General features: G+C 36.5%; 1 protein-coding gene across 2 annotated transcripts in view; it reads right to left on the bottom strand.

The window, feature by feature from the left end:
• Nucleotides 1-23,277, bottom strand: part of osbpl10a (oxysterol binding protein-like 10a) — a 124,942-nt gene that overhangs the window by 7,791 nt on the left and 93,874 nt on the right. The window lies entirely within an intron of this gene.

The raw sequence follows: 23,277 nt of genomic DNA on the forward strand, positions 1-23,277 counted from the left end.
AACGACATAGAATAGGTTGTAGAGATGCGTAATAGCATAAAAAGTGAGAATGAAAGGCCAAAAAAGGCGAAAAACCCCATAATTTAGCATGTCAAAAAAATGGACGAAAAAGGCAATAGTATAGTATGGCGAAAAAGTCAAAATTTGACCGCTCCTAAAAATGGCTGAAAACAACATAGAATAGGTTGTAGAAAAGCGTAATAACATACAAAGTGGGAATAAAGGCCAAACAAGGCCAAAAAAACAAGAAATTTAGCATGTCAAAAAAATGGCAGATGAAGACAATAGTATAGTATGGCGAAAAAGTCAAAATTTGACCGCTCCTAAAAATGGCTGAAAACAACATAGAATAGCTTGTAGAGATGCGTAATAGCATACAAAGTGGGAATAAAGGCCAAAAAATGCCAAAAACCCCATAATTTAGCATGTCAAAAAAATGGACGAAAAAGGCAATAGTATAGTATGGAAAAAAGTCAAAATTTGACCGCTTCCTAAAATGGCTGAAAACAGCATAGAATAGCTCGTAAAGACGCGTAATAGCATACAAAGTAGGAATAAAGGCCAAAAAAGGCCAAAAACCTCATAATTTAGCATGTCAAAAAAATGGCCGATGAAGGCAATAGTATAGTATGGCGAAAAAGTCAAAATTTGACCGCTCCTAAAAATGGCTGAAAACGACATAGAATAGGTTGTAGAGATGTGTAATAGCATAAAAAGTGAGAATAAAGGCCAAAAAAGCCCAAAAAGCTCATAATTTAGCATGTCAAAAAAATGGACGATGAAGGCAATAGTATAGTATGGCGAAAAAGTCAAAATTTGACCGCTCCTAAAAATGGCTGAAAACAACATAGAATAGGTTGTAGAAAAGCGTAATAACATACAAAGTGGGAATAAAGGCCAAAAAAGGCCAAAAAACCAAGAAATTTAGCATGTCAAAAAAATGGCAGATGAAGGCAATAGTATAGTATGGCGAAAAAGTCAAAATTTGACCGCTCCTAAAAATGGCTGAAAACAACATAGAATAGCTTGTAGAGATGCGTAATAGCATACAAAGTGGGAATGAAAGGCCAAAAAGGCCAAAAACCACATAATTTAGCATGTCAAAAAAATGGCCGATGAAGGCAATAGTATAGTATGGCGAAAAAGTCAAAATTTGACCGCTCCTAAAAATGGCTGAAAACAACATAGAATAGCTTGTAGAGATGCGTAATAGCATACAAAGTGGGAATAAAGGCCAAAAAAGCCCAAAAAACTCATAATTTAGCATGTCAAAAAAATGGCAGATGAAGGCAATAGTATAGTATGGCGAAAAAGTCAAAATTTGACCGCTCCTAAAAATGGCTGAAAACAGCATAGAATAGGTTGTAGAGATGCGTAATAGCATACAAAGTGGGAATAAAGGCCAAAAAATGCCAAAAACCCGATAATTTAGCATGTCAAAAAAATGGCAGATGAAGGCAATAGTATAGTATGGCGAAAATGTCAAAATTTGACCGCTCCTAAAAATGGCTGAAAACAGCATAGAATAGGTTGTAGAGATGCGTAATAGCATAAAAAGTGAGAATGAAAGGCCAAAAAAGGCGAAAAACCCCATAATTTAGCATGTCAAAAAAATGGCCGATGAAGGCAATAGTATAGTATGGCGAAAAAGTCAAAATTTGACCGCTCCTAAAAATGGCTGAAAACAGCATAGAATAGCTCGTAAAGACGCGTAATAGCATACAAAGTAGGAATAAAGGCCAAAAAAGGCCAAAAACCTCATAATTTAGCATGTCAAAAAAATGGCCGATGAAGGCAATAGTATAGTATGGCGAAAAAGTCAAAATTTGACCGCTCCTAAAAATGGCTGAAAACAGCATAGAATAGGTTGTAGAGACGCGTAATAGCATACAAAGTGGGAATAAAGGCCAAAAAATGCCAAAAACCCCATAATTTAGCATGTCAAAAAAATGGCCGATGAAGGCAATAGTATAGTATGGCGAAAAAGTCAAAATTTGACCGCTCCTAAAAATGGCTGAAAACGACATAGAATAGGTTGTAGAGAGCGTAATAACATACAAAGTGGAAATAAAGGCCAAAAAATGCCAAAAACCCGATAATTTAGCATGTCAAAAAAATGGCCGATGAAGGCAATAGTATAGTATGGCGAAAAAGTCAAAATTTGACCGCTCCTAAAAATGGCTGAAAACGACATAGAATAGGTTGTAGAGATGCGTAATAGCATAAAAAGTGAGAATGAAAGGCCAAAAAAGCCCAAAAAAACTCATAATTTAGCATGTCAAAAAAATGGACGATGAAGGCAATAGTATAGTATGGCGAAAAAGTCCAAATTTGACCGCTCCTAAAAATGGCTGAAAACAACATAGAATAGGTTGTAGAAAAGCGTAATAACATACAAAGTGGGAATAAAGGCCAAAAAAGGCCAAAAAACCAAGAAATTTAGCATGTCAAAAAAATGGCAGATGAAGGCAATAGTATAGTATGGCGAAAAAGTCAAAATTTGACCGCTCCTAAAAATGGCTGAAAACAACATAGAATAGCTTGTAGAGATGCGTAATAGCATACAAAGTGGGAATAAAGGCCAAAAAATGCCAAAAACCCGATAATTTAGCATGTCAAAAAAATGGCAGATGAAGGCAATAGTATAGTATGGCGAAAAAGTCAAAATTTGACCGCTCCTAAAAATGGCTGAAAACGACATAGAATAGGTTGTAGAGATGCGTAATAACATACAAAGTGGGAATAAAGGCCAAAAAAGGCCAAAAACCTCATAATTTAGCATGTCAAAAAAGTGGACAATGAAGGCAATAGTATAGTATGGCGAAAAAGTCAAAATTTGACCGCTCCTAAAAATGGCTGAAAACAGCATAGAATAGGTTGTAGAGACGCGTAATAGCATACAAAGTGGGAATAAAGGCCAAAAAATGCCAAAAAACCCATAATTTAGCATGTCAAAAAAATGGCCGATGAAGGCAATAGTATAGTATGGCGAAAAAGTCAAAATTTGACCGCTCCTAAAAATGGCTGAAAACAGCATAGAATAGGTTGTAGAGACGCGTAATAGCATACAAAGTGGGAATAAAGGCCAAAAAATGCCAAAAACCCGATAATTTAGCATGTCAAAAAAATGGCCGATGAAGGCAATAGTATAGTATGGCGAAAAAGTCAAAATTTGACCGCTCCTAAAAATGGCTGAAAACGACATAGAATAGGTTGTAGAAACGCGTAATAACATACAAAGTCGGAATAAAGGCCAAAAAAGCCCAAAAAACTCATAATTTAGCATGTCAAAAAAATGGACGATGAAGGCAATAGTATAGTATGGCGAAAAAGTCAAAATTTGACCGCTCCTAAAAATGGCTGAAAACAACATAGAATAGGTTGTAGAAAAGCGTAATAACATACAAAGTGGGAATAAAGGCCAAAAAGGCCAAAAACCAAGAAATTTAGCATGTCAAAAAATGGCAGATGAAGGCAATACTATAGTATGGCTTAAAAAGTCAAAATTTGACCGCTCCTAAAAATGGCTGAAAACGACATAGAATAGGTTGTAGAGATGCGTAATAACATACAAAGTGGGAATAAAGGCCAAAAAAGGCCAAAAAAACAAGAAATTTAGCATGTCAAAAAAATGGCAGATGAAGGCAATACTATAGTATGGCGAAAAAGTCAAAATTTGACCGCTCCTAAAAATGGCTGAAAACGACATAGAATAGCTTGTAGAGATGCGTAATAGCATACAAAGTGGGAATAAAGGCCAAAAAATGCCAAAAACCCGATAATTTAGCATGTCAAAAAAATGGCAGATGAAGGCAATAGTATAGTATGGTGAAAATGTCAAAATTTGACCGCTCCTAAAAATGGCTGAAAACAGCATAGAATAGGTTGTAGAGATGCGTAATAGCATAAAAAGTGAGAATAAAGACCAAAAAGGCCAAAAACCCATAATTTAGCATGTCAAAAAATGGCCGATGAAGGCAATAGTATAGTATGGCGAAAAAGTCAAAATTTGACCGCTCCTAAAATGGCTGAAAACAGCATAGAATAGGTTGTAGAAGACGCGTAATAGCATACAAAGTAGGAATAAAGGCCAAAAAGGCCAAAAAACCTCATAATTTAGCATGTCAAAAAATGGCCGATGAAGGCAATAGTATAGTATGGCTTAAAAAAGTCAAAATTTGACCGCTCCTAAAAATGGCTGAAAACAACATAGAATAGGTTGTAGAGACGCGTAATAGCATACAAAGTGGGAATAAAGGCCAAAATGCCAAAAACCAAGAAATTTAGCATGTCAAAAAATGGCCGATGAAGGCAATAGTATAGTATGGCGAAAAAGTCAAAATTTGACCGCTCCTAAAAATGGCTGAAAACAACATAGAATAGGTTGTAGAGATGCGTAATAGCATACAAAGTGGGAATAAAGGCCAAAAAGGCCAAAAACTATAATTTAGCATGTCAAAAAATGGCCGATGAAGGCAATAGTATAGTATGATGAAAAAGTCAAAATTTGACCGCTCCTAAAAATGGCTGAAAACAGCATAGAATAGGTTGTAGAGACGCGTAATAGCATACAAAGTGGGAATAAAGGCCAAAAAGGCCAAAAACCCATAATTTAGCATGTCAAAAAATGGCCGATGAAGGCAATAGTATAGTATGGCGAAAAAGTCAAAATTTGACCGCTCCTAAAAATGGCTGAAAACAACATAGAATAGGTTGTAAAGATGCGTAATAGCATACAAAGTGGGAATAAAGGCCAAAAAAGGCCAAAAAACTGAGAATTTAGCATGTCAAAAAAAATGGCCGATGAAGGCAATAGTATAGTATGGCGAAAAAGTCAAAATTTGACCGCTCCTAAAAATGGCTGAAAACAACATAGAATAGGTTGTAGAGACGCGTAATAGCATATAAAGTGGGAATAAAGACCAAAAAAGCCAAAAAACTGATAATTTAGCATGTCAAAAAAATGGCCGATGAAGGCAATAGTATAGTATGGCGAAAAAGTCAAAATTTGACCGCTCCTAAAAATGGCTGAAAACAGCATAGAATAGGTTGTAGAGATGCGTAATAGCATACAAAGTAGGAATAAAGGCCAAAAAAGGCAAAAAAACTCATAATTTAACATGTCACAAAAATGGCCGATGAAGGCAATAGTATAGTATGGCGAAAAAGTCAAAATTTGACCGCTCCTAAAATGGCTGAAAACAACATAGAATAGGTTGTAGAGAGCGTAATAGCATACAAAGTGGGAATAAAGGCCAAAAAGGCCAAAAAACTGAGAATTTAGCATGTCAAAAAATGGCAGATGAAGGCAATAGTATAGTATGGCGAAAAAGTCAAAATTTGACCGCTCCTAAAAATGGCTGAAAACAGCATACAATAGGTTGTAGAGACGCGTAATAGCATACAAAGTGGGAATAAAGGCCAAAAAATGCCAAAAACCCGATAATTTAGCATGTCAAAAAAATGGCCGATGAAGGCAATAGTATAGTATGGCGAAAAAGTCAAAATTTGACCGCTTCAAAAAATGGCTGAAAACTGAATAGAATAGCTTGTAGAAACGCGTAATAGCATACAAAGTGGGAATAAAGGCCAAAAAAGCCCAAAAACCTCATAATTTAGCATGTCAAAAAAATGGCCGATGAAGGCAATAGTATAGTATGGCGAAAAAGTCAAAATTTGACCGCTCCTAAAAATGGCTGAAAACAACATAGAATAGGTTGTAGAGAGCGTAATAGCATACAAAGTGGGAATAAAGGCCAAAAAGGCCAAAAAACTGAGAATTTAGCATGTCAAAAAATGGCAGATGAAGGCAATAGTATAGTATGGCGAAAAAGTCAAAATTTGACCGCTCCTAAAATGGCTGAAAACAGCTTAGAATAGCTGGGAGAGTTGCGGTATAGCATACAAAGTGGGAATAAAGGCCAAAAAAGGCCAAAAAACTGAGAATTTAGCATGTCAAAAAAATGGCCGATGAAGGCAATAGTATAGTATGGCGAAAAAGTCAAAATTTGACCGCTCCTAAAAATGGCTGAAAACAGCATAGAATAGGTTGTAGAGACGCGTAATAGCATACAAAGTGGGAATAAAGGCCAAAAAAGCCCAAAAAAACTCATAATTTAGCATGTCAAAAAAATGGCCGATGAAGGCAATAGTATAGTATGGCGAAAAAGTCAAAATTTGACCGCTCCTAAAAATGGCTGAAAACAGCATAGAATAGGTTGTAGAGACGCGTAATAGCATACAAAGTGGGAATAAAGGCCAAAAAGGCCAAAAACTCATAATTTAGCATGTCAAAAAATGGCCGATGAAGGCAATAGTATAGTATGGCGAAAAAGTCAAAATTTGACCGCTCCTAAAATGGCTGAAAACAGCATAGAATAGGTTGTAGAGACGCGTAATAGCATACAAAGTAGGAATAAAGGCCAAAAAGGCCAAAAAACTCATAATTTAGCATGTCAAAAAATGGCCGATGAAGGCAATAGTATAGTATGGCGAAAAAGTCAAAATTTGACCGCTCCTAAAAATGGCTGAAAACAGCATAGAATAGGTTGTAGAGACGCGTAATAGCATACAAAGTGGGAATAAAGGCCAAAAAAGGCCAAAAAACTGAGAATTTAGCATGTCAAAAAAATGGCAGATGAAGGCAATAGTATAGTATGGCGAAAAAGTCAAAATTTGACCGCTCCTAAAAATGGCTGAAAACAACATAGAATAGGTTGTAGAGACGCGTAATAGCATACAAAGTGGGAATAAAGGCCAAAAAGGCCAAAAACTCATAATTTAGCATGTCAAAAAATGGCCGATGAAGGCAATAGTATAGTATGGCGAAAAGTCAAAATTTGACCGCTCCTAAAAATGGCTGAAAACAGCATAGAATAGCTCGTAAAGACGCGTAATAGCATACAAAGTAGGAATAAAAGCCAAAAAAGGCCAAAAACTCATAATTTAGCATGTCAAAAAATGGCCGATGAAGGCAATAGTATAGTATGGCGAAAAAAGTCAAAATTTGACCGCTCCTAAAAATGGCTGAAAACAGAATAGAATAGGTTGTTGAGACGCGTAATAGCATACAAAGTGGGAATAAAGGCTAAAAAAGCCAAAAAACGGAAAATTTAGCATGTCAAAAACATGGCCGATGAAGGCAATAGTATAGTATGGCGAAAAAGTCAAAATTTGACCGCTCCTAAAAATGGCTGAAAACAGCATAGAATAGCTTGTAAAGATGCGCAATAGCATACAAAGTGGGAATAAAGGCCAAAAAAGGCCAAAAACCTCATAATTTAGCATGTCAAAAAAATGGCCGATGAAGGCAATAGTATAGTATGGCGAAAAAGTCAAAATTTGACCGCTCCTAAAAATGGCTGAAAACAGCATAGAATAGGTTGTAGAAACGCGTAATAGCATACAAAGTGGGAATAAAGGCAAAAAAGGCCAAAAAACCAAGAAATTTAGCATGTCAAAAAAATGGCCGATGAAGGCAATAGTATAGTATGGCGAAAAAGTCAAAATTTGACCGCTCCTAAAAATGGCTGAAAACAGCATAGAATAGCTCGTAAAGACGCGTAGTAGCATACAAAGTGGGAATAAAGGCCAAAAAGGCAAAAAACTGAGAATTTAACAAGTCAAAAAAGTGGCCGATGAAGGCAATAGTATAGTATGGCGAAAATGTCAAAATTTGACCGCTCCTAAAAATGGCTGAAAACAACATAGAATAGCTTGTAAAGATGCGTAATAACATACAAAGAGGGAATAAAGGCCAAAAAAGGCCAAAAACCTCATAATTTAGCATGTCACAAAAATGGCCGATGAAGGCAATAGTATAGTATGGCGAAAAAGTCAAAATTTGACCGCTCCTAAAAATGGCTGAAAACAGCATAGAATAGGTTGTAGAGACGTAATAGCATACAAAGTGGGAATAAAGGCCAAAAAAGGCCAAAAACTGACAATTTAGCATGTCAAAAAAATGGCCGATGAAGGCAATAGTATAGTATGGCGAAAAAGTCAAAATTTGACCGCTCCTAAAAATGGCTGAAAACAGCATAGAATAGGTTGTAGAGACGCGTAATAGCATACAAAGTAGGAATAAAGGCCAAAAAAGGCCAAAAAACTGACAATTTAGCATGTCAAAAAATGGCCGATGAAGGCAATAGTATAGTATGGAAAAAAGTCAAAATTTGACCGCTCCTAAAAATGGCTGAAAACAACATAGAATAGCTTGTTAAGATGCGTAATAGCATACAAAGTGGGAATAAAGGCCAAAAAGGCCAAAAACTCATAATTTAGCATGTCAAAAAATGGCCGATGAAGGCAATAGTATAGTATGGCGAAAAAGTCAAAATTTGACCGCTCCTAAAAATGGCTGAAAACAGCATAGAATAGGTTGTAGAGACGCGTAATAGCATACAAAGTGGGAATAAAGGCCAAAAAGGCCAAAAACTGAGAATTTAGCATGTCAAAAAATGGCCGATGAAGGCAATAGTATAGTATGGCGAAAAAGTCAAAATTTGACCGCTCCTAAAAATGGCTGAAAACAGCATAGAATAGGTTGTAGAGACGCGTAATAGCATACAAAGTAGGAATAAAGGCCAAAAAAGGCCAAAAAACTGACAATTTAGCATGTCAAAAAAATGGCCGATGAAGGCAATAGTATAGTATGGCGAAAAAGTCAAAATTTGACCGCTCCTAAAAATGGCTGAAAACAGCATAGAATAGATTGTAGAGACGCGTAATAGCATACAAAGTGGGAATAAAGGCCAAAAAGGCCAAAAACTGAGAATTTAGCATGTCAAAAAATTGCAGATGAAGGCAATAGTATAGTATGGCGAAAAAGTCAAAATTTGACCGCTCCTAAAAATGGCTGAAAACAGCATAGAATAGCTCGTAGAGACGCGTAATAGCATACAAAGTGGGAATAAAGGCCAAAAAAGGCCAAAAAACTGATAATTTAGCATGTCAAAAAAATGGCCGATGAAGGCAATAGTATAGTATGGCGAAAAAGTCAAAATTTGACCGCTCCTAAAAATGGCTGAAAACAACATAGAATAGGTTGTAGAGACGCGTAATAGCATACAAAGTGGGAATAAAGGCCAAAAAAGGCCAAAAAACTGAGAATTTAGCATGTCAAAAAAAATGGCAGATGAAGGCAATAGTATAGTATGGCGAAAAAGTCAAAATTTGACCGCTCCTAAAAATGGCAGAAAACAGCATAGAATACCTTGTAGAGTCGCGTAATAGCATACAACGTGGGAATAAAGGCCAAAAAAGCCCAAAAAACTCATTATTTAGCATGTCACAAAAATGGCTGATGAAGGCAATAGTATAGTATGGCGAAAAAGTCACAATTTGACTGATCCTAAAAATGGCTGAAAACGACATAGAATAGCTTGTAGAGACGCGTAATAGCATACAAAGTGGGAATAAAGGCCAAAAGGCCAAAAACTGACAATTTAGCATGTCAAAAAATGGCCGATGAAGGCAATAGTATAGTATGGCGAAAAAGTCAAAATTTGACCGCTTCCTAAAAATGGCTGAAAATAACATAGAATAGGTTGTAGAGACGCGTAATAGCATACAAAGTGGGAATAAAGGCCAAAAAAGGCCAAAAAACTGACAATTTAGCATGTCAAAAAAATGGCCGATGAAGGCAATAGTATAGTATGGCGAAAAAGTCAAAATTTGACCGCTCCTAAAAATGGCTGAAAACAGCATAGAATAGGTTGTAGAGACGCTGTAATAGCATACAAAGTAGGAATAAAGGCCAAAAAGGCCAAAAAACTGACAATTTAGCATGTCAAAAAATGGCCGATGAAGGCAATAGTATAGTATGGCGAAAAAGTCAAAATTTGACCGCTCCTAAAAATGGCTGAAAACAGCATAGAATAGATTGTAGAGACGCGTAATAGCATACAAAGTGGGAATAAAGGCCAAAAAGGCCAAAAACTGAGAATTTAGCATGTCAAAAAATGGCAGATGAAGGCAATAGTATAGTATGGCGAAAAAGTCAAAATTTGACCGCTCCTAAAAATGGCTGAAAACAGCATAGAATAGGTTGTAGAGACGCGTAATAGCATACAAAGTGGGAATAAAGGCCAAAAAGGCCAAAAACTGAGAATTTAGCATGTCAAAAAATGGCCGATGAAGGCAATAGTATAGTATGGCGAAAAGTCAAAATTTGACCGCTCCTAAAAATGGCTGAAAACAGCATAGAATAGCTTGTAGAGACGCGTAATAGCATACAAAGTAGGAATAAAGGCCAAAAAAGGCCAAAAAACTGACAATTTAGCATGTCAAAAAAATGGCCGATGAAGGCAATAGTATAGTATGGCGAAAAAGTCAAAATTTGACCGCTCCTAAAAATGGCTGAAAACGACATAGAATAGGTTGTAGAAACGCGTAATAGCATACACAGTAAGAATAAAGGCCAAAAAGGCCAAAAACTGAGAATTTAGCATGTCAAAAAATGGCAGATGAAGGCAATAGTATAGTATGGAAAAAAGTCAAAATTTGACCGCTCCTAAAATGGCTGAAAACAGCATAGAATAGCTTGTAAAGATGCGTAATACCATACAAAGTGGGAATAAAGGCCAAAAAGGCCAAAAACTGAGAATTTAGCATGTCAAAAAATGGCCGATGAAGGCAATAGTATAGTATGGCGAAAAAGTCAAAATTTGACCGCTCCTAAAAATGTCTGAAAACACCATAGAATAGGTTGTAGAGACGCGTAATAGCATACAAAGTGGGAATAAAGGCCAAAAAAGGCCAAAAAACTGACAATTTAACAAGTCACAAAAATGGCCGATGAAGGCAATAGTATAGTATGGCGAAAAAGTCAAAATTTGACCGCTCCTAAAAATGGCTGAAAACAGCATAGAATAGGTTGTAGAGACGCGTAATAGCATACAAAGTAGGAATAAAGGCCAAAAAAGGCCAAAAACCTCATAATTTAGCATGTCACAAAAATGGCCGATGAAGGCAATAGTATAGTATGGCGAAAAAGTCAAAATTTGACCGCTCCTAAAAATGGCTGAAAACAGCATAGAATAGGTTGTAGAGACGCGTAATAGCATACAAAGTGGGAATAAAGGACAAAAAAGGCCAAAAAACTGAGAATTTAGCATGTCAAAAAATGGCCGATGAAGGCAATAGTATAGTATGGCGAAAAAGTCAAAATTTGACCGCTCCTAAAAATGGCTGAAAACAGCATAGAATAGGTTGTAGAAACGCGTAATAGCATACAAAGTGGGAATAAAGGCCAAAAAGGCCAAAAAACTGAGAATTTAGCATGTCAAAAAAATGGCCGATGAAGGCAATAGTATAGTATGGCGAAAAAGTCAAAATTTGACCGCTCCTAAAAATGGCTGAAAACAGCATAGAATAGCTTGTAAAGATGCGCAATAGCATACAAAGTGGGAATAAAGGCCAAAAAATGCCAAAAAACTGACAATTTAGCATGTCAAAAAAATGGCCGATGAAGGCAATAGTATAGTATGGCGAAAAAGTCAAAATTTGACCACTCCTAAAAATGGCTGAAAACATCATAGAATAGGTTGTCGACTCGCATAATAGCATACAAAGTGGGAATAAAGGCCAAAAAAGCCAAAAAAACCTCATAATTTAGCATGTCACAAAAATGGCCGATGAAGGCAATAGTATAGTATGGCTTAAAAAGTCAAAATTTGACCGCTTCAAAAAATGGCTGAAAACTGAATAGAATAGCTTGTAGAAACGCGTAATAGCATACAAAGTGGAAAGAAAGGCCAAAAGGCCAAAAAACTGACAATTTAGCATGTCAAAAAATGGCCGATGAAGGCAATAGTATAGTATGGCGAAAAAGTCAAAATTTGACCGCTTCCTAAAAATGGCTGAAAACAGCATAGAATACGTTGTAGAGACGCATAATAGCATACAAAGTAGGAATAAAGTCCAAAAAAGGCCAAAAAACTGACAATTTAGCATGTCAAAAAAATGGCCGATGAAGGCAATAGTATAGTATGGCGAAAAAGTCAAAATTTGACCGCTCCTAAAAATGGCTGAAAACAGCATAGAATAGGTTGTAGAGACGCGTAATAACATACAAAGTGAGAATAAAGGCCAAAAGGCCAAAAAACTGAGAATTTAGCATGTCAAAAAATGGCCGATGAAGGCAATAGTATAGTATGGCGAAAAAGTCAAAATTTGACCGCTTCCTAAAAATGGCTGAAAACAGCATAGAATAGGTTGTAGAGACGCGTAATAGCATACAAAGTAGGAATAAAGGCCAAAAAGGCCAAAAACTGACAATTTAGCATGTCAAAAAATGGCCGATGAAGGCAATAGTATAGTATGGCGAAAAAGTCAAAATTTGACCGCTCCTAAAAATGGCTGAAAACAGCATAGAATAGATTGTAGAGACGCGTAATAACATACAAAGTGGGAATAAAGGCCAAAAAGGCCAAAAAACTGAGAATTTAGCATGTCAAAAAAAAGGCAGAAGAAGACAATAGAATAGTATGGCGAAAAAGACAAAAGTTGACACGTCCTAAAAATGGCTGAAAACAGCATAGAATAGGTTGTAGAGACGCGTAATAGCATACAAAGTGGGAATAAAGGCCAAAAAAGGCCAAAAAACTGAGAATTTAGCATGTCAACAAAATGGCCGATGAAGGCAATAAGTATAGTATAGCGAAAAAGTCAAAATTTGACCGCTCCTAAAAATGGCTGAAAACAGCATAGAATAGCTCGTAGAGACGCGTAAAAGCATACAAAGTAGGAATAAAGGCCAAAAAGGCCAAAAACTGACAATTTAGCATGTCAAAAAATGGCCGATGAAGGCAATAGTATAGTATGGCGAAAAAGTCAAAATTTGACCGCTCCTAAAAATGGCTGAAAACAGCATAGAATAGGTTGTAGAGACGCGTAATAGCATACAAAGTGGGAATAAAGGCCAAAAAGGCCAAAAACTGAGAATTTAGCATGTCAAAAAAATGGCAGATGAAGGCAATAGTATAGTATGGCGAAAAAGTCAAAATTTGACCGCTCCTAAAAATGGCTGAAAACAGCATAGAATAGCTTGTAAAGATGCGCAATAGCATACAAAGTGGGAATAAAGGCCAAAAGAGGCCAAAAAACTGACAATTTAGCATGTCAAAAAAAATGGCCGATGAAGGCAATAGTATAGTATGGCGAAAAAGTCAAAATTTGACCGCTCCTAAAATGGCTGAAAACAGCATAGAATAGGTTGTAGAGACGCGTAATAGCATACAAAGTGGGAATAAAGGCCAAAAAGGCCAAAAACTGACAATTTAGCATGTCAAAAAATGGCCGATGTAGGCAATAGTATAGTATGGCGAAAAAGTCAAAATTTGACCGCTTCCTAAAAATGGCTGAAAACAGCATAGAATAGGTTGTAGAGACGCGTAATAGCATACAAAGTGGAAATAAAGCCCAAAAAGGCCAAAAAACTGAGAATTTAGCATGTCAAAAAAATGGCCGATGAAGGCAATAGTATAGTATGGCGAAAAAGTCAAAATTTGACCGCTCCTAAAAATGGCTGAAAACAGCATAGAATAGGTTGTAGAGACGCGTAATAGCATACAAAGTAGGAATAAAGGCCAAAAAAGGCCAAAAAACTGACAATTTAGCATGTCAAAAAAATGGCCGATGAAGGCAATAGTATAGTATGGCGAAAAAGTCAAAATTTGACCGCTCCTAAAATGGCTGAAAACAGCATAGAATAGGTTGTAGAGACGCGTAATAACATACAAAGTGGGAATAAAGGCCAAAAAGGCCAAAAACTGAGAATTTAGCATGTCAAAAAATGGCAGATGAAGGCAATAGTATAGTATGGCGAAAAAGTCAAAATTTGACCGCCCTAAAAATGGCTGAAAACAGCATAGAATAGGTTGTAGAGACGCATAATAGCATACAAAGTAGGAATAAAGGCCAAAAAGGCCAAAAAACTGACAATTTAGCATGTCAAAAAATGGCCGATGAAGGCAATAGTATAGTATGGCGAAAAAGTCAAAATTTGACCGCTCTAAAAATGGCTGAAAACAGTATAGAATAGGTTGTAGAGACGCGTAATAGCATACAAAGTGGGAATAAAGGCCAAAAAGGCCAAAAAACTGAGAATTTAGCATGTCAAAAAATGGCCGATGAAGGCAATAGTATAGTATGGAAAAAAGTCAAAATTTGACCGCTCCTAAAAATGGCTGAAAACAGCATAGAATAGGTTGTAGAGACGCTGTAATAGCATACAAAGTGGGAATAAAGGCCAAAAAGGCCAAAAACTGAGAATTTAGCATGTCAAAAAATGGCCGATGATTGCAATAGTATAGTATGGCGAAAAAGTCAAAATTTGACCGCTCCTAAAAATGGCTGAAAACAGCATAGAATAGGTTGTAGAGACGCTGTAATAGCATACAAAGTGGGAATAAAGGCCAAAAAGGCCAAAAAACTGAGAATTTAGCATGTCAAAAAATGGCCGATGAAGGCAATAGTATAGTATGGCGAAAAAAGTCAAAATTTGACCGCTCCTAAAATGGCTGAAAACAGCATAGAATAGCTTGTAAAGATGCGTAATAGCATACAAAGTGGGAATAAAGGCCAAAAAGGCCAAAAAACTGACAATTTAGCATGTCAAAAAATGGCAGATGAAGGCAATAGTATAGTATGAAAAAAGTCAAAATTTGACCGCTTCCTAAAAATGGCTGAAAACAACATAGAATAGGTTGTAGAGACGCGTAATAGCATACAAAGTGGGAATAAAGGCCAAAAAGGCCAAAAAACTGAGAATTTAGCATGTCAAAAAATGGCAGATGAAGGCAATAGTATAGTATGGCGAAAAAGTCAAAATTTGACCGCTCTAAAAATGGCTGAAAACAGCATAGAATAGGTTGTAGAGACGCGTAATAGCATACAAAGTGGGAATAAAGGCCAAAAATGCCAAAAACTGACAATTTAGCATGTCAAAAAATGGCCGATGAAGGCAATAGTATAGTATGGAAAAAAGTCAAAATTTGACCGCTCCTAAAAATGGCTGAAAACAGCATAGAATAGGTTGTAGAGACGCATAATAGCATACAAAGTGGGAATAAAGGCCAAAAAAGGCCAAAAAACTGAGAATTTAGCATGTCAAAAAATGGCCGATGAAGGCAATAGTATAGTATGGCGAAAAAAGTCAAAATTTGACCGCTCCTAAAATGGCTGAAAACAACATAGAATAGGTTGTAGAGACGCGTAATAGCATACAAAGTGGGAATAAAGGCCAAAAAAGGCCAAAAAACTGAGAATTTAGCATGTCAAAAAAAATGGCCGATGAAGGCAATAGTATAGTATGGCGAAAAAGTCAAAATTTGACCGCTCCTAAAAATGGCTGAAAACAGCATAGAATACGTTGTAGAGACGCATAATAGCATACAAAGTAGGAATAAAGTCCAAAAAAGGCCAAAAACTGACAATTTAGCATGTCAAAAAATGGCCGATGAAGGCAATAGTATAGTATGGCGAAAAAGTCAAAATTTGACCGCTCCTAAAATGGCTGAAAACAACATAGAATAGCTTGTAAAGATGCGTAATAGCATACAAAGTAGGAATAAAGGCCAAAAAGGCCAAAAACTGAGAATTTAGCATGTCAAAAAATGGCCGATGAAGGCAATAGTATAGTATGGCGAAAAAGTCAAAATTTGACCGCTCCTAAAAATGGCTGAAAACAGCATAGAATAGGTTGTAGAGACGCGTAATAGCATACAAAGTAGGAATGAAGGCCAAAAAGGCCAAAAAACTGACAATTTAGCATGTCAAAAAAATGGCCGATGAAGGCAATAGTATAGTATGGCGAAAAAGTCAAAATTTGACCGCTCCTAAAAATGGCTGAAAACAGCATAGAATAGGTTGTAGAGACGCGTAATAGCATACAAAGTGGGAATAAAGGCCAAAAAAGGCCAAAAAACTGAGAATTTAGCATGTCACAAAAATGGCAGATGAAGGCAATAGTATAGTATGGCGAAAAAGTCAAAATTTGGCCGCTCCTAAAAATGGCTGAAAACAGCATAGAATAGGTTGTAGAGACGTAATAGCATACAAAGTAGGAATAAAGGCCAAAAAGGCCAAAAACTGACAATTTAGCATGTCAAAAAATGGCCGATGAAGGCAATAGTATAGTATGGCGAAAAAGTCAAAATTTGACCGCTCTAAAAATGGCTGAAAACAGCATAGAATAGGTTGTAGAGACGCCGTAATAGCATACAAAGTGGGAATAAAGGCCAAAAAAGGCCAAAAAACTGAGAATTTAGCATGTCAAAAAAATGGCCGATGAAGGCAATAGTATAGTATGGCGAAAAAGTCAAAATTTGACCGCTCCTAAAAATGGCTGAAAACAGCATAGAATAGGTTGTAGAGACGCGTAATAGCATACAAAGTGGGAATAAAGGCCAAAAAAGGCCAAAAAACTGAGAATTTAGCATGTCAAAAAAATGGCCGATGAAGGCAATAGTATAGTATGGCGAAAAAGTCAAAATTTGACCGCTCCTAAAAATGGCTGAAAACAGCATAGAATAGCTTGTAGAGACGCGTAATAGCATACAAAGTGGGAATAAAGGCCAAAAAAGGCCAAAAAACTGAGAATTTAGCATGTCAAAAAAATGGCTGATGAAGGCAATAGTATAGTATGGCGAAAAAGTCAAAATTTGACCGCTCCTAAAAATGGCTGAAAACAGCATAGAATAGGTTGTAGAGACGCTGTAATAGCATACAAAGTAGGAATAAAGGCCAAAAAAGGCCAAAAAACTGACAATTTAGCATGTCAAAAAAATGGCCGATGAAGGCAATAGTATAGTATGGCAAAAAAGTCAAAATTTGACCGCTCCTAATAATGGCTGAAAACAACATAGAATAGCTTGTAAAGATGCGCAATAGCATACAAAGTGGGAATAAAGGCCAAAAAAGGCCAAAAAACTGAGAATTTAGCATGTCAAAAAAATGGCCGATGAAGGCAATAGTATAGTATGGCAAAAAAGTCAAAATTTGACCGCTCCTAAAAATGGCTGAAAACAGCATAGAATAGGTTGTAGAGACGCGTAATAGCATACAAAGTGGGAATAAAGGCCAAAAAGGCCAAAAACTGAGAATTTAGCATGTCAAAAAATGGCAGATGAAGGCAATAGTATAGTATGGCGAAAAAGTCAAAATTTGACCGCTCCTAAAATGGCTGAAAACAGCATAGAATAGCTTGTAAAGATGCGTAATAGCATACAAAGTAGGAATAAAGGCCAAAAAAGGCCAAAAACTGACAATTTAGCATGTCAAAAAATGGCCGATGAAGGCAATAGTATAGTATGGCGAAAAAGTCAAAATTTGACCGCTCCTAAAAATGGCTGAAAACAGCATAGAATAGGTTGTAGAGACGCGTAATAGCATACAAAGTAGGAATAAAGGCCAAAAAAGGCCAAAAACCTCATAATTTAGCATGTCACAAAAATGGCCGATGAAGGCAATAGTATAGTATGGCGAAAAAAGTCAAAATTTGACCGCTTCCTAAAAATGGCTGAAAACAGCATAGAATAGGTTGTAGAGACGCGTAATAGCATACAAAGTGGGAATAAAGGCCAAAAAGGCCAAAAACTGAGAATTTAGCATGTCAACAAAATGGCAGATGAAGGCAATAGTATAGTATGGCGAAAAAGTCAAAATTTGACCGCTTCCTAAAATGGCTGAAAACAGCATAGAATAGGTTGTAGAGACGCGTAATAGCATACAAAGTGGGAATAAAGGCCAAAAAGGCCAAAAACTGAGAATTTAGCATGTCAAAAAATGGCAGATGAAGGCAATAGTATAGTATGGCGAAAAAGTCAAAATTTGACCGCTCCTAAAAATGGCTGAAAACAGCATAGAATAGGTTGTAGAGACGCGTAATAGCATACAAAGTGGGAATAAAGGCCAAAAAAGGCCAAAAACCAAGAATGTTAGCCTGTCAAAAAAATGGCCGATGAAGGCAATAGTATAGTATGGCGAAAAAGTCAAAATTTGACCGCTCCTAAAAATGGCTGAAAACAGCATAGAATAGGTTGTAGAAACGCGTAATAACATACAAAGTCGGAATAAAGGCCAAAAAAGCCCAAAACTGAGAATTTAGCATGTCAAAAAATGGCCGATGAAGGCAATAGTATAGTATGGCGAAAAAGTCAAAATTTGACCGCTTCCTAAAATGGCTGAAAACAGCATAGAATAGGTTGTAGAGACGCCGTAATAGCATACAAAGTAGGAATAAAGTCCAAAAAAGGCCAAAAAACTGAGAATTTAGCATGTCAAAAAAATGGCCGATGAAGGCAATAGTATAGTATGGCGAAAAAGTCAAAATTTGACCGCTCCTAAAAATGGCTGAAAACAGCATAGAATAGCTTGTAAAGATGCGCAATAGCATACAAAGTGGGAATAAAGGCCAAAAAAGGCCAAAAACCTCATAATTTAGCATGTCAAAAAAATGGCCGATGAAGGCAATAGTATAGTATGGCGAAAAAGTCAAAATTTGACCGCTCCTAAAAATGGCTGAAAACAGCATAGAATAGGTTGTAGAGACGCGTAATAGCATACAAAGTGGGAATAAAGGCCAAAAAAGGCCAAAAAACTGAGAATTTAGCATGTCAAAAAATGGCCGATGAAGGCAATAGTATAGTATGGCAAAAAGTCAAAATTTGACCGCTCCTAAAAATGGCTGAAAACAGCATAGAATAGGTTGTAGAGACGCGTAATAGCATACAAAGTGGGAATAAAGGCCAAAAAAGGCCAAAAAACTGACAATTTAGCATGTCAAAAAAATGGCTGATGAAGGCAATAGTATAGTATGGCGAAAAAGTCAAAATTTGACCACTCCTAATAATGGCTGAAAACAACATAGAATAGCTTGTAAGGATGCGCAATAGCATACAAAGTAGGAATAAAGGCCAAAAAAGGCCAAAAAACCTCATAATTTAGGATGTCACAAAAATGGCAGATGAAGGCAATAGTATAGTATGGCGAAAAAGTCAAAATTTGACCGCTCCTAAAAATGGCTGAAAACGACATAGAATAGGTTGTAGAAACGCGTAATAACATACAAAGAGGGAATAAAGGCCAAAAAAGGCCAAAAACCTCATAATTTAGCATGTCACAAAAATGGCCGATGAAGGCAATAGTATAGTATGGCGAAAAAGTCAAAATTTGACCGCTCCTAAAAATGGCTGAAAACAGCATAGAATAGCTTGTAAAGATGCGCAATAGCATACAAAGTAGGAATAAAGGCCAAAAAAGGCCAAAAAACTGAGAATTTAGCATGTCAAAAAAATGGCCGATGAAGGCAATAGTATAGTATGGCGAAAAAGTCAAAATTTGACCGCTCCTAAAAATGGCTGAAAACAGCATAGAATAGGTTGTAGAGACGCGTAATAGCATACAAAGTGGGAATAAAGGCCAAAAAAGGCAAAAAACCTCATAATTTAGCATGTCACAAAAATGGCCGATGAAGGCAATAGTATAGTATGGCGAAAAAGTCAAAATTTGACCGCTCCTAAAAATGGCTGAAAACAGCATAGAATAGCTTGTAAAGATGCGCAATAGCATACAAAGTGGGAATAAAGGCCAAAAAAGGCCAAAAAACTGAAAATTTAGCATGTCAAAAAAATGGCCGATGAAGGCAATAGTATAGTATGGCGAAAAAGTCAAAATTTGACCGCTCCTAAAAATGGCTGAAAACAGCATAGAATAGCTTGTAAAGATGCGCAATAGCATACAAAGTGGGAATAAAGGCCAAAAAAGGCCAAAAAACTGAGAATTTAGCATGTCAAAAAAATGGCCGATGAAGGCAATAGTATAGTATGGCGAAAAAGTCAAAATTTGACCACTCCTAATAATGGCTGAAAACAACATAGAATAGCTTGTAAAGATGCGCAATAGCATACAAAGTAGGAATAAAGGCCAAAAAAGGCAAAAAACCTCATAATTTAACATGTCACAAAAATGGCCGATGAAGGCAATAGTATAGTATGGCGAAAAAGTCAAAATTTGACCGCTCCTAAAAATGGCTGAAAACAACATAGAATGGCTTGTAAAGATGCGCAATAGCATACAAAGTGGGAATAAAGGCCAAAAAAGGCCAAAAAACCAAGAAATTTAGCATGTCAAAAAAATGGCAGATGAAGGCAATAGTATAGTATGGCGAAAAAGTCAAAATTTGACCGCTCCTAAAAATGGCTGAAAACAGCATAGAATAGCTTGTAAAGATGCGCAATAGCATACAAAGTGGGAATAAAGGCCAAAAAATGCCAAAAACCTCATAATTTAGCATGTCAAAAAAATGGCCGATGAAGGCAATAGTATAGTATGGCGAAAAAGTCAAAATTTGACCGCTCCTAAAAATGGCTGAAAACAACATAGAATAGCTTGTAGAGATACGTAATAGCATACAAAGTAGGAATAAAGGCCACAAAAGGCAAAAAACCTCATAATTTAGCATGTCACAAAAATGGACGATGAAGGCAATAGTATAGTATAGCGAAAAAGTCAAAATTTGACCGCTCCTAATAATGGCTGAAAACAACATAGAATAGGTATAAGAGACGCGTAATAGCATACAAAGTGGGAATAAAGGCCAAAAAAGGCCAAAAACCTCATAATTTAGCATGTCACAAAAATGGCCGATGAAGGCAATAGTATAGTATGGCGAAAAAGTCAAAATTTGAATGCTCCTAAAAATGGCTGAAAACAACTTAGAATAGCTTGTAGAGATACGTAATAGCATACAAAGTAGGACTAAAGGCCAAAAAAGGCAAAAAACCTCATAATTTACCATGTCACAAAAATGGCTGATGAAGGCAATAGTATAGTATGGCGAAAAAGTCAAAATTTGACCGCTCCTAAAAATGGCTGAAAACAGCATAGAATAGGTTGTAGAGACGCGTAATAGCATACAAAGTGGGAATAAAGGCCAAAAAAGGCCAAAAAACTGAGAATTTAGCATGTCAAAAAAATGGCCGATGAAGGCAATAGTATAGTATGGCGAAAAAGTCAAAATTTGACCGCTCCTAAAAATGGCTGAAAACAGCATAGAATAGCTCGTAGAGACGCGTAATGCCATACAAAGTGGGAATAAAGGACAAAAAATGCCAAAAAACGGAAAATTTAGCATGTCAAAAACATGGCCGATGAAGGCAATAGTATAGTATGGCGAAAAAGTCAAAATTTGACCGCTCCTAATAATGGCTGAAAACAACATAGAATAGCTTGTAAAGATGCGCAATAGCATACAAAGTAGGAATAAAGGCCAAAAAGGCAAAAAACCTCATAATTTAACATGTCACAAAAATGGCCGATGAAGGCAATAGTATAGTATGGCGAAAAAGTCAAAATTTGACCGCTTCTAAAAATGGCTGAAAACAACATAGAATGGCTTGTAAAGATGCGCAATAGCATACAAAGTGGGAATAAAGGCCAAAAAAGGCCAAAAACCTCATAATTTAACATGTCACAAAAATGGCCGATGAAGGCAATAGTATAGTATGGCGAAAAAGTCAAAATTTGACCGCTCCTAAAAATGGCTGAAAATAACATAGAATAGGTTGTAGAGACGCGTAATAGCATACAAAGTGGGAATAAAGGCCAAAAAAGGCCAAAAACCTCATAATTTAACATGTCACAAAAATGGCCGATGAAGGCAATAGTATAGTATGGCGAAAAAGTCAAAATTTGACCGCTCCTAAAAATGGCTGAAAATAACATAGAATAGGTTGTAGAGACGCGTAATAGCATACAAAGTGGGAATAAAGGCCAAAAAAGGCCAAAAAAATTAGAATTTAGCAAGTCACAAAAATGGCAGATGAAGGCAATAGTATAGTATGGCGAAAAAGTCAAAATTTGACCGCTCCTAAAAATGGCTGAAAACACTATAGAATAGGTATTAGAGACGCGTAATAGCATACAAAGTAGGAATAAAGGCCAAAAAAGGCAAAAAACCTCATAATTTAACATGTCACAAAAATGGCCGATGAAGGCAATAGTATAGTATGGCGAAAAAGTCAAAATTTGACCGCTCCTAAAAATGGCTGAAAACAACATAGAATAGGTTGTAGAGACGCGTCATAGCATACAAAGTGGGAATAAAGGCCAAAAAAGGCCAAAAAACTGAGAATTTAGCATGTCACAAAAATGGCAGATGAAGGCAATAGTATAGTGTGGCGAAAAAGTCACAATTTGACCGCTCCTAAAAATGGCTGAAAACAACATAGAATAGCTTGTAGAGATGCGTAATAGCAAACAAAGTAGGAATAAAGGCCAAAAAAGGCCAAAAAACTGACAATTTAGCATGTCACAAAAATGGCCGATGAAGGCAATAGTATAGTATGGCGAAAAAGTCAAAATTTGACCGCTCCTAAAAATGGCTGAAAACACTATAGAATAGGTATTAGAGACGCGTAATAGCATACAAAGTGGGAATAAAGGCCAAAAAAGGCAAAAAACCTCATAATTTAGCATGTCCCAAAAATGGCCGATGAAGGCAATAGTATAGTATAGCGAAAAAGTCAAAATTTGACCGCTCCTAAAAATGACTGAAAACAGCATAAAATAGCTCGTAGAGACGAATAACAGCATACAAAGTGGGAATAAAGGCCAAAAAAGGCCAAAAACCTCATAATTCAGCATGTCACAGAAATGGCCAATGAAGGCAATAGTATAGTATGGCGAAAAAGTCAAAATTTGACCGCTCCTAAAAATGGCTGAAAACACTATAGAATAGGTATTAGAGACGCGTAATAGCATACAAAGTGGGAATAAAGGCCAAAAAAGGCAAAAAACCTCATAATTTAGCATGTCACAAAAATGGCCGATGAAGGCAATAGTATAGTATGGCGAAAAAGTCAAAATTTGACCGCTCCTAAAAATGGCTGAAAACAACATAGAATAGGTTGCAGACACATCACTGTCTATAGTATGATGTTTTTTTCATAATTTGGGATGACATACTAATGTTTGACATTTCTTCAATGATTTTGGATGCCATAATATACTGTGGCATTTGGCCATCATTTCGGACCACATCCTATACTACGACGTTTTTTAATCATTCCAGTCAACATATTATACTGTGACATTTATTTCATCATTTTGGTTGACACACTATACTGTGACATCTTTCAAGCCATTTTGGGCAACACGGTTAACTATGACTTATTTTATGTCATACTATACTATGATATCTTTGGGCCATTTCCAACGACCTCCCATACCATGACTTTTTTGATTCCATTTTTGACGACATAGACCGTGGACTTT

This window comes from Plectropomus leopardus, chromosome 17 (assembly GCF_026936395.1).
Source record: "Plectropomus leopardus strain MGB_pleo_1.0 chromosome 17, ASM2693639v1, whole genome shotgun sequence".
In the NCBI taxonomy this organism is placed as follows: Eukaryota; Metazoa; Chordata; class Actinopteri; order Perciformes; family Serranidae; genus Plectropomus; species Plectropomus leopardus.